The sequence below is a fragment of the Copadichromis virginalis genome, linkage group LG11 (genome assembly GCF_057382275.1).
Source record: "Copadichromis virginalis isolate Kocher_CV1m ecotype Utaka linkage group LG11, C_Virginalis_male_GT1.1, whole genome shotgun sequence".
Lineage (NCBI taxonomy): Eukaryota > Metazoa > Chordata > Actinopteri > Cichliformes > Cichlidae > Copadichromis > Copadichromis virginalis.
Window position 1 is genome coordinate 31,873,492 of NC_140628.1, and position 13,870 is coordinate 31,887,361.

Sequence of the window (13,870 nt, forward strand, 5' to 3'; positions counted from 1 at the left end):
AAATACTATATTAAGCACAAATCCTATAAAAAGCAGAAATACTATATTAGGCACAAATCTTATAAAAAGCAGAAATACTATAATTTAGCAGAAATACTATATTAGGCACAAATCTTATAAAAAGCAGAAATAGTATGATTTAGCAGAATAGTAATAACTTACAAAATTACAAATATGGAGGCATATTGGAACACAAATGCGCAGAGGGACACACAAACACAGGCTCTAATCCAGTCAACCAGTCTAACTATATTCAATTTAAATCCTACAATGACATGCTGCCAAATAAGGGCAGGGTCCTCTCTCTCCCACTAAACACACACACACACACACACACACACACACACACACACACACACACACACACACACACACACAGACAGACACAGAGGGAGAGAGCTGCCGAATTTAAATCCACCAATCAGAGTGCCTGTTTACGTTTTCCCGCCAAAACAGGTGCTTCTTTTTACACACGCAGCACAGAGAGGCACAGGATTATTGCAGCCTTTTTCTCATAGTGAGGACTCCCCTCAAACAAATGACCATAATTTCCTAACCGTAGGGGCTAGAGCGGTCATTCTTACACCGTTTTGTTCAGAAGAGATGGGGGAATCTTCCAGTGTTAACAATTTATCATTAAAATATGAATTATTAAAGATATTTGACTTGTAATGCACCATAACTGAGTAGAGCGAAGCAAAAACTGCCTTGACTTGCCCTCAAACAACGCTTTCTAACTCTAAATCTATTTGGACTATCGATATCATTCTTTCACCGTAAGAGACAGCAGGCTTTGGTGAACAATCATGGAAATTTTCAGGTCTCTGTGGAAATCCAACAAAAAGTTATGACGAGAGAAAAAAGTGGTTCATTTCCACAGTTTGAAATCTGAAGAAATCTGAGCGAAGGACAAATTTCCTACCCTCAAACAAGTCCAACTCATTTCAGAACGGTAATAGGTGAGAAAATAATTCTTGAATTGTGAGCGTCACGAGTGTCTGAAGATATACCGGGACAAGCCTCATGTCTTAACTTTGCTTCGTTAAGGAGATATGACGATTCGAATATGCCTCTCATTACAGAAATGCAGCGGTGATTTTGAACAAACTCTCCATTGACTTTATATGGAGAGTTTTCTGACCTTGTGTTAGTCTGAGGAGATTTGCAAAAATTCTATAAATCCCACAACAATGATGGTGACATTTTCTGAAAGCCAGCAAAAATACCTACGTTTTGATGTATAATTTGTGGAAGTTGAGTGAAAATTGAGCAAGTAGCAGGAAGTTGTTCAGACATGAAGTGAAAATTGCAAAACCTTCAGTGGCACACTGGAAGCCAAGAGCATAGCAACCATAACAACACATGTATTTTGTGAAAAATCACAATTTTGCAACTCAAAACTTTAAGAGGCATAAAAGTAAAACAGTAAAAGATTTGAAAAAGCTGAATCATACCTGAATAGCCCAATAATTTGTGAACATTTTAAAGTTTGAATGGTTGTTCTAGGTGAAAATATGAGGAAGTAGTTAAGTTTCAAAAACAAGCAAATTTTAGCAGAATTGCTGAAGTTTCCCATTCATTTCAATGGGACAAATTAAAGGAAAAAAGTGGAATATTTTAAAAAGTATAATAGTTAAAAATAGCAAAAGTCATAGCCGGCATTAGCAAAAATAGCTGAATAGTTTAAAGTTTGAACGGTGAAAATCGGCTGAAAATTGTGGAAGTAGTTCCACGGCGAAAAGTGTACGGAAGTCCTAAGAATAATAAAGAATAAAGAGAAACAGGAACTCAATAGTGTGGATGCTTAAAGCATCCACACAACTAGAAAAATTTGCATTTCCTGCGAAAATGCAGTGTGGATGCTTAAAGCTGAAGCTGTATGCAAAAACCAGCTGAAAAAGCTGAAAAGTTGCAGAAATTGTAAAAACTTTGCAGAAGCAAAATAAGTTTGCTAAAATGGAATAACTTAGCAGAACTGCAATATCTTAGAGGAAACATAATACTTGGCAGAAATACAATAGCATAGCAGAATTTAGCAGAAATATTGTAACTTACCAGAAACATGATAACTTCTCAAAAATACAAGAATTTAGGAGAAATAGTATAAGATAACAGAAAGAATATATTTAGCCAAAAATACTTAAACATTACAGAAACACTATGATTTAGAAAAATAGTACAACACAATAGTAATAAGTTAAACAGAAAAATTGGAAAAGCAAAATGGACAGCTGAAAAAATGCTGAACATGCTGAGGGTCCCTCAAATATACTTGTTAAATGACAAAAATCTGCAAAAAAATTTATTACAGCCACACAATCACAAATATGTACACATGAGGAAACACACATGCACAGAGAGACCCACACACAAGATCCAATTCAGTCAACCAGTCTGAATATATTGAATTTAAATCTTAGAATGAGATCATCCCATTAAAAGCCTTTCTCTCTCTCTCTCTCTCTCTCTCTCTCTCTCTCTCTCTGTCACACACAGACACACACACACACACAGACACACAGGGAGAGAGAAGTAAGTTTCTAGGTCAGCCTGGGAGCTGCTGAATTTGAATCCACCAATCAGAGAGGCTGTGCACTTTTCCCCACCAAAACAGGTGCATCTGTTTACACACGCAGCAGCACAGAGAGACACAGGATTTTTGCAGTCTATTTCTCATAGTGACGACTCCCCTCAAACAAATGACCGTAATTTCCTAACCGTAGGGGCTAGAACGGTCATTCTTACACCGTTTTGTTCAGAAGAGATGGGGGAATCTTCAAGTGTTGACAATTTAATATTAAAATATGAATTTTTAGAGATATATGACATGGATGACTTGTTGACTTAGAAGCCACGAATTCCCCAATATGCAAATTTGAATGCCTGAGACCACATATGTGATTGGCTGGCTGGGAAGCCGTGCAGGCCCTGATTTGTGGATTTGAATTCCTCAGCCCTCAGATATGATTGGCTGGCTTAGAAGCCACGAAGGCCCCAATATGCAAATTTGAATGCCTCAGGACACTTATTTGATTGGCTGGGAAACTGTGCAGGCCCTGATTTGAAAATTTGAATGTCTCAGTCCTCACAGAGGATTGGCTGCCTGGGGACCTGGCAGAAATATATAGAAATAGTATGATTAAGCATAAATACTACATTTAGTAGAAATACTATGTTTTAGCACAAATACTATAAAAAGCAGAAATACTATAATTTAGCAGAAATACCATATTAAGCACAAATCCTATAAAAAGCAGAAATACTATATTAAGCACAAATTCTATAAAAAGCAGAAATACTATATTAAGCACAAATCCTATTAAAAGCAGAAATACTATATTAAGCACAAATCTTATGAAATAGCAGAAACAGTATGATTTAGCACAATAGTAATAAGTTAAACAGAAAAATTGGAAAAGCAAAATGGACAGCTGAAAAAATGCTGAACATGCTGAGGGTCCCTCAAATATACTTGTTAAATGAAAAAATCAGCAAAAAAATGCACAGGGAGAGAGAAGTAAGTTTCTAGGTCAGCCTGGGAGCTGCTGAATTTGAATCCACCAATTAGAGAGCCTGTGTACTTTTTCCCGCCAAAACAGGTGCATCTTTTTACACACGCAGCAGAGAGAGGCACAGGATTATTGCAGCCTATTTCTCATAGTGAGGACTCCCCTCAAACAAATGACCATAATTTCCTAACCGTAGGGGCTAGAGCGGTCATTCTTACACCGTTTTGTTCAGAAGAGATGGGGGAATCTTCAAGTGTTGACAATTTAATATTAAAATATGAATTTTTAGAGATATATGACATGGATGACTTGTTGACTTAGAAGCCACGAATTCCCCAATATGCAAATTTGAATGCCTGAGACCACATATGTGATTGGCTGGCTGGGAAGCCGTGCAGGCCCTGATTTGTGGATTTGAATTCCTCAGCCCTCAGATATGATTGGCTGGCTTAGAAGCCACGAAGGCCCCAATATGCAAATTTGAATGCCTCAGGACACTTATTTGATTGGCTGGGAAACTGTGCAGGCCCTGATTTGAAAATTTGAATGTCTCAGTCCTCACAGAGGATTGGCTGCCTGGGGACCTGGCAGAAATATATAGAAATACTATTATTAAGCATAAATACTACATTTAGTAGAAATACTATGTTTTAGCACAAATATTATAAAAAGAAGAAAAACTATAATTTAGCAGAAATACTATATTAAGCACAAATCCTATGAAAAGCAGAAATAGTATGATTTAGCAGAAATACTGTATTTAGCACAAGTACCGAAAAGTACCAGAAATACTATGATTTAGCAGAATAGTAATAACTTATTGAAACACAAATGCACAGAGGGACACACAAACAAAGGCTCTAATCCAGTCAACCAGTCTAACTATGTTCAATTTAAATCCTACAATGACATGCTGTCAAATAAGGGCAGGGTCCTCTCTCTCCCACTAAACACACACACACACACACACACACACACACACACACACACACACACACACACACACACACACACACACAGGGAGAGAGGACTAAGTTTCTAGGTCAGCCTGGGAGCTGCTGAATTTGAATCCACCAATCAGAGAGGCTGTTTACGTTTTCCCGCCAAAACAGGTGCATCTTTTTACACACGCAGCACAGAGACATAGACCTGCTTCTTTCAGTTTATTTCACATAGTGAGGATTCCCCTCAAACAAATGACCATAATTTCCTAACCATAGGGGCTAGAGCGGTCATTCTTACACCGTTTTGTTCAGAAGAGATGGGGGAATCTTCAAGTGTTGACAATTTATCATTAAAATATGAATTTTTAGAGATATATGACATGGATGACTTGTTGACTTAGAAGCCACGAATTCCCCAATATGCAAATTTGAATACCTGGAGCCCACATACATGATTGGCTGGCTGGGAAGCTGTGCAGGCCCTGATTTGTGGATTTGAATTCCTCAGCCCTCAGATATGATTGGCTGGCTTAGAAGCCATGAAGGCCCCAATATGCAAATTTGAATGCCTCAGGACACATATATGATTGGCTGGGAAGCCGTGCAGGCCCTGATTTGAAAATTTGAATTTCTCAGTCCTCACAGAGGACTATGTTTTAGCACAAATAGTATAAAAAGCAGAAATATTGTAATTTAGCAGAAATACTATATTAGGCACAAATCTTATAAAATAGCAGAAATAGTATTATTTAGCACAATAGTAATAAGTTAAACAGAAAAATTGGAAAAGCAAAATGGACAGCTGAAAAAATGCTGAACATGCTGAGGGTCCCTCAAATATACTTGTTAAATGAAAAAATCAGCAAAAAAATGCACAGGGAGAGAGAAGTAAGTTTCTAGGTCAGCCTGGGAGCTGCTGAATTTGAATCCACCAATCAGAGAGCCTGTGTACTTTTTCCCGCCAAAACATGTGCCTCTTTTTACACACGCAGCACAGAGAGGCACAGGATTATTGCAGCCTATTTCTCATAGTGAGGACTCCCCTCAAACAAATGAAAATAATTTCCTAACCGTAGGGGCTAGAGCGGTCATTCTTACACCGTTTTGTTCAGAAGAGATGGGGGAATCTTCCAGTGTTTACAATTTATCATTAAAATATGAATTATTAAAGATATTTGACTTCTAATGCACCATAACTGAGTAGAGCGAAGCAAAAACTGCCTTGACTTGCCCTCAAACAACGCTTTCTAAGTCTAAATCTATTTGGAGTATCGATATCATTCTTTCACCGTAAGAGACAGCAAGGTTTGGTGAACAATCATGGAAATTTTCAGGTCTCTGTGGAAATCCAACAAAAAGTTATGACGAGAGAAAAAAGTGGTTCATTTCCACAGTTTGAAATCTGAAGAAATCTGAGCGAAGGACAAATTTCCTACCCTCAAACAAGTCCAACTCATTTCAGAACGGTAATAGGTGAGAAAATAATTCTTGAATTGTGAGCGTCACGAGTGTCTGAAGATATACCGGGACAAGCCTCATGTCTTAACTTTGCTTCGTTAAGGAGATATGACGATTCGAATATGCCTCTCATTACAGAAATGCAGCGGTGATTTTGAACAAACTCTCCATTGACTTTATATGGAGAGTTTTCTGACCTTGTGTTAGTCTGAGGAGATTTGCCAAAATTCTATAAATCCCACAACAATGATGGTGACATTTTCTGAAAGCCAGCAAAAATACCTACGTTTTGATGTATAATTTGTGGAAGTTGAGTGAAAATTGAGCAAGTAGCAGGAAGTTGTTCGGACATGAAGTGAAAATTGCAAAACCTTCAGTGGCACACTGGAAGCCAAGAGCATAGCAACCATAACAACACATGTATTTTGTGAAAAATCACAATTTTGCAACTCAAAACTTTAAGAGGCATAAAAGTAAAACAGTAAAAGATTTGAAAAAGCTGAATCATACCTGAATAGCCCAATAATTTGTGAACATTTTAAAATTTGAATGGTTGTTCTAGGTGAAAGTATGAGGAAGTAGTTAAGTTTCAAAAACAAGCAAATTTTAGCAGAATTGCTGAAGTTTCCCATTCATTTCAATGGGACAAATTAAAGGAAAAAAGCTTAATATTTTAAAAAGTATAATAGCAAAAAATAGCAAAAGTCATAGCCGGAAAGAGCAAAAATAGCAGAATAGTTTAAAATTTGAACGGTGAAAATAGCACAAAAATTGTGGAAGTAGTTCTACGGCGAAAAGTGTACGGAAGCAACTTGAAGAATAACTAGAAAAATTTGCATTTCCTGCGAAAATGCAGTGTGGATGCTTAAAGCTGAAGCTGTATGCAAAAAGTAGCTGAAAAAGCTGAAAAGTTGCAGAAATTGTAAAAACTTTGCAGAAGCAAAAGAAGTTTGCTAAAATGGAATAACTTAGCAGAACTGCAATATCTTAGAGGAAACATAATACTTGGCAGAAATACAATAGCATAGCAGAATTTAGCAGAAATATTGTAACTTACCAGAAACATGATAACTTCTCAAAAATACAAGAATTTAGGAGAAATAGTATAAGATAACAGAAAGAATATATTTAGCCAAAAATACTTAAACATTACAGAAACACTATGATTTAGAAAAATAGTACAACAGAGCAGAAATATTGTGATTTACCAGAGACACTGTGATGAACTATGAATATTGTAATTTTAAATTGAGACTATGTTTTAGCACAAATATTATAATTTGGCAGAAATACTATAATTTAGCAGAAATACTATATTAAGCACAAATCCTATAAAAAGCAGAAATGGTATGATTAAGCACAAATACTACATTTAGTAGAAATACTTTATTTTAGCACAAATCTCATAAAAAGCAGAAATACTGTACTATGATTTAGTAGAAAAACTATAATTAATCAGAAATACTAAATTTAGCAGAAATACTATATTAAGCACAAATACTATGAAAAGCAGAAATAGTATGATTAAGCATAAATACTACATTTAGCAGAAATACTATATTAAGCACAAATCCTATAAAAGCAGAAATAGTATATTAAGCACAAATCTTATAAAATAGCAGAAACAGTATGATTTAGCACAATAGTAATAAGTTAAACAGAAAAATTGGAAAAGCAAAATGGACAGCTGAAAAAATGCTGAACATGCTGAGGGTCCCTCAAATATACTTGTTAAATGACAAAAATCTGCAAAAAAATTTATTACAACCACACAATTACAAATATGTACACATGAGGAAACACACATGCACAGAGAGACCCACACACAAGATCCAATTCAGTCAACCAGTCTAAATATATTGAATTTGAATCTTACAATGGGATCATCCCATTAAAAGGCTTTCTCTCTCTCTCTCTCTCTCTCTGTCACACACACACACAAACACACACACACACACACACACACACACACACACACACACACACACACGCACACACACACACACACAGGGAGAGAGAAGTAAGTTTCTAGGTCAGCCTGGGAGCTGGTGAATTTGAATCCACCAATCAGAGAGCCTGTGTACTTTTTCCCGCCAAAACAGGTGCATCTTTTTACACACGCAGCAGAGAGAGGCACAGGATTATTGCAGCCTATTTCTCATAGTGAGGACTCCCCTCAAACAAATGACCATAATTTCCAAACCGTAGGGGCTAGAGCGGTCATTCTTACACCGTTTTGTTCAGAAGAGATGGGGGAATCTTCCAGTGTTAACAATTTATCATTAAAATGTGAATTTTTAGAGATATACGACATGGATGACTTGTTGACTTAGAAGCCACGAATTCCCCCAATATGCAAATTTGAATGCCTGAGGCCACATATATGATTGGCTGCCTGGGAAGCCGTGCAGGCCCTGATTTGTGGATTTGAATTCCTCAGCCCTCAGATATGATTGGCTGGCTTAGAAGCCATGAAGGCCCCAATATGCAAATTTGAATGCCTCAGGACACATATATGATTGGCTGGGAAACCGTGCAGGCCCTGATTTGAAAATTTGAATGTCTAAGTCCTCACAGAGGATTGGCTGCCTGGGGACCTGGCAGAAATATATAGAAATACTATGATTAAGCATAAATACTACATTTAGTAGAAATACTATGTTTTAGCACAAATACTATAAAAAGCAGAAATACTATAATTTAGCAGAAATACTATATTAAGCACAAATCCTATAAAAAGCAGAAATACTATATTAGGCACAAATCCTATAAAAAGCAGAAATAGTATGATTAAGCATAAATACTACATTTAGTAGAAATACTATGTTTTAGCACAAATAGTATAAAAAGCAGAAATATTATAATTTAGCACAAATAGTATAAAAAGCAGAAATATTATAATTTAGCACAAATAGTATAAAAAGCAGAAATACTACATTTAGTGGAAATACTAGGTTTTAGCACAAATAGTATAAAAAGCAGAAATATTATAATTTAGCACAAATAGTATAAAAAGCAGAAATATTATAATTTAGCACAAATAGTATAAAAAGCAGAAATATTATAATTTAGCACAAATAGTATAAAAAGCAGAAATACTACATTTAGTAGAAATACTATGTTTTAGCACAAATAGTATAAAAAGCAGAAATATTATAATTTAGCACAAATAGTATAAAAAGCAGAAATATTATAATTTAGCACAAATAGTATAAAAAGCAGAAATATTATAATTTAGCACAAATAGTATAAAAAGCAGAAATACTACATTTAGTAGAAATACTATGTTTTAGCACAAATAGTATAATAAAGCAGAAATACTATAATTTAGCAGAAATACTGTATTTAGCACAAGTACCAAAAAGTACCAGAAATACTATGATTTAGCAGAATAACTTACAAAATTACAAATATGGAGGCATATTTAAACAGAAATGCAGAGAGGGACACACAAACACAGGCTCTAATCCAGTCAATCAGTCTAACTATATTCAATTTAAATCCTACAATGACATGCTGCCAAATAAGGGCAGGGTCCTCTCTCTCCCACTAAACACACACACACACACACACACACACACACACACACACACACACACACACACACACACACACACACAGAGGGAGAGAGCTGCCGAATTTAAATCCACCAATCAGAGTGGCTGTTTACGTTTTCCCGCCAAAAAAGGTGCATCTTTTTACACACGCAGCAGAGAGAGGCACAGGATTATTGCAGTCTATTTCTCATAGTGACGACTCCCCTCAAACAAATGACCATAATTTCCTAACCGTAGGGGCTAGAACGGTCATTCTTACACCGTTTTGTTCAGAAGACATGGGGGAATCTTCCAGTGTTTACAATTTATCATTAAAATATGAATTATTAAAGATATTTGACTTCTAATGCACCATAACTGAGTAGAGTGAAGCAAAAACTGCCTTGACTTGCCCTCAAACAACGCTTTGTAACTTGAAATCTATTTGGAGTATCGATATCATTCTTTCACCGTAAGAGACAGCAGGCTTTGGTGAACAATCATGGAAATTTTCAGGTCTCTGTGGAAATCCAACAAAAAGTTATGACGAGAGAAAAAAGTGGTTCATTTCCAGACTTTGAAATCTGAAGAAATCTGAGCGAAGGACGAATTTCCTACCCTCAAACAAGTCCAACTCATTTCAGAACGGTAATAGGTGAGAAAGAAATTCTTGAATTGTGAGCGTCAGGAGTGTCTGAAGATATGCGGGGACAAGCCTCATGTCTTAACTTTGCTTCGTTAAGGAGATATGACGATTCGAATATGCCTCTCATTACAGAAATGCAGCGGTGATTTTGAACAAACTCTCCATTGACTTTATATGGAGAGTTTTCTGACCTTGTGTTAGTCTGAGGAGATTTGCGAAAGTTCTATGAATACCACAACAATGATAGTGACATTTTCTGAAAGCCAGAAAAAATACCTACGTTTTGATGTATAATTTGTGGAAGTTGAGTGAATATTGAGCAAGTAGCAAACAGTTGTTCGGACATGAAGAGAAGACTGCAAAAGCTTCAGTGGCACACTGGAAGCCAAGAGCATAGCAACCATAACAACGCATGTATTTTGTGAAAAATCACAATTTTGCAACTCAAAACTTTAAGAGGCATAAAAGTAAAACAGTAAAAGATTTGAAAAAGCTGAATCATACCTGAATAGCCCAATAATTTGTGAACATTTTAAAATTTGAATGGTTGTTCTAGGTGAAAGTATGAGGAAGTAGTTAAGTTTCAAAAACAAGCAAATTTTAGCAGAATTGCTGAAGTTTCCCATTCATTTCAATGGGACAAATTAAAGGAAAAAAGTGGAATATTTTAAAAAGTATAATAGTTAAAAATAGCAAAAGTCATAGCCGGAAAGAGCAAAAATAGCTGAATAGTTTAAAATTTGAACGGTGAAAATCGGCTGAAAATTGTGGAAGTAGTTTAACGGCGAAAAGTGTACGGAAGTCCTAAGAATAATAATAATAATAATAATAATAATAAAGAATAAAGAGAAACAGGAACTCAATAGTGTGGATGCTTAAAGCATCCACACAACTAGAAAAATTTGCATTTCCTGCGAAAATGCAGTGTGGATGCTTTAAAGCTGAAGCTGTCTGCAAAAAGTAGCTGAAAAAGCTGAAAAGTTGCAGAAATTGTAAAAACTTTGCAGAAGCAAAAGAAGTTTGCTAAAATGGAATAACTTAGCAGAACTGCAATATCTTAGAGGAAACATAATACTTGGCAGAGATACAATAGCATAGCAGAATTTAGCAGAAATATTGTAACTTACCAGAAACATGATAACTTCTCAAAAATACAAGAATTTAGGAGAAATAATATAAGATAACAGAAAGAATATATTTAGCCAAAAATACTTAAACATTACAGAAACACTATGATTTAGAAAAATAGTACAACAGAGCAGAAATATTGTGATTTACCAGAGACACTGTGATGAACTATGAATATTGTAATTTTAAATTAAGACTATGTTTTAGCACAAATATTATAATTTGGCAGAAATACTATAATTTAGCAGAAATACTATATTAAGCACAAATCCTATAAAAAGCAGAAATGGTATGATTAAGCATAAATACTACATTTAGTAGAAATACTTTGTTTTAGCACAAATCCCATAAAAAGCAGAAATACTGTACTATGATTTAGTAGAAAAACTATAATTAATCAGAAATACTAAATTTAGCAGAAATACTATATTAAGCACAAATCCTATGAAAAGCAGAAATAATATGATTAAGCATAAATACTACATTTAGCAGAAATACTATATTAAGCACAAATCTTATAAAAAGCAGAAATACTATATTAAGCACAAATCCTATAAAAGCAGAAATACTATATTAGGCACAAATCTTATAAAATAGCAGAAATAGTATGATTTAGCACAATAGTAATAAGTTAAACAGAAAAATTGGAAAAGCAAAATGGACAGCTGAAAAAATGCTGAACATGCTGAGGGTCCCTCAAATATACTTGTTAAATGACAAAAATCTGAAAAAAAATTTATGACAGCCACACAATTACAAATATGTACACATGAGGAAACACACATGCACAGAGAGACACACACACAAGATCCAATTCAGTCAACCAGTCTAACTATATTCAATTTAAATCCTACAATGACATGCTGCCAAATAAGGGCAGGGTCCTCTCTCTCCCACTAAACACACACACACACACACACACACACACACACACAGACAGACACAGAGGGAGAGAGCTGCCGAATTTAAATCCACCAATCACAGTGGCTGTTTACGTTTTCCCGCCAAAACAGGTGCATCTTTTTACACACGCAGCACAGAGAGGCACAGGATTATTGCAGCCTATTTCTCATAGTGAGGACTCCCCACAAACAAATGACCATAATTTCCTAACCGTAGGGGCTAGAACGGTCATTCTTAAACCGTTTTGTTCAGAAGAGATGGGGGAATCTTCCAGTGTTAACAATTTATCATTAAAATGTGAATTTTTAGAGATATACGACATGGATGACTTGTTGACTTAGAAGCCACGAATTTCCCAATATGCAAATTTGAATGCCTGAGGCCACATATATGATTGGCTGCCTGGGAAGCCGTGCAGGCCCTGATTTGTGGATTTGAATTCCTCAGCCCTCAGATATGATTGGCTGGCTTAGAAGCCATGAAGGCCCCAATATGCAAATTTGAATGCCTCAGGACACATATATGATTGGCTGGGAAACCGTGCAGGCCCTGATTTGAAAATTTGAATGTCTAAGTCCTCACAGAGGATTGGCTGCCTGGGGACCTGGCAGAAATATATAGAAATACTATGATTAAGCATAAATACTACATTTAGTAGAAATACTATGTTTTAGCACAAATACTATAAAAAGCAGAAATACTATAATTTAGCAGAAATACTATATTAAGCACAAATCCTATAAAAAGCAGAAATAGCATGATTAAGCATAAACACTACATTTAGTAGAAATACTATGTTTGAGCAAAAATCCTATAAAAAGCAGAAATACTATATTAGGCACAAATCCCATAAAAAGCAGAAATAGTATGATTAAGCATAAATACTACATTTAGTAGAAATACTATGTTTTAGCACAAATAGTATAAAAAGCAGAAATACTGTAATTTAGCAGAAATACTATATTAAGCACAAATCCTATAAAAAGCAGAAATACTATATTAAGCACAAATTCTATAAAAAGCAGAAATACTGTATTAAGCACAAATTCTATAAAAAGCAGAAATACTATATTAAGCACAAATCCTATTAAAAGCAGAAATACTATATTAAGCACAAATTCTATAAAAAGCAGAAATACTATATTAAGCACAAATCCTATTAAAAGCAGAAATACTATATTAAGCACAAATCTTATGAAATAGCAGAAACAGTATGATTTAGCACAATAGTAATAAGTTAAACAGAAAAATTGGAAAAGCAAAATGGACAGCTGAAAAAATGCTGAACATGCTGAGGGTCCCTCAAATATACTTGTTAAATGAAAAAATCAGCAAAAAAATGCACAGGGAGAGAGAAGTAAGTTTCTAGGTCAGCCTGGGAGCTGCTGAATTTGAATCCACCAATCAGAGAGCCTGTGTACTTTTTCCCGCCAAAACAGGTGCATCTTTTTACACACGCAGCAGAGAGAGGCACAGGATTATTGCAGCCTATTTCTCATAGTGAGGACTCCCCTCAAACAAATGACCATAATTTCCAAACCGTAGGGGCTAGAGCGGTCATTCTTACACCGTTTTGTTCAGAAGAGATGGGGGAATCTTCCAGTGTTAACAATTTATCATTAAAATGTGAATTTTTAGAGATATACGACATGGATGACTTGTTGACTTAGAAGCCACGAATTCCCCCAATATGCAAATTTGAATGCCTGAGGCCACATATATGATTGGCTGCCTGGGAAGCCGTGC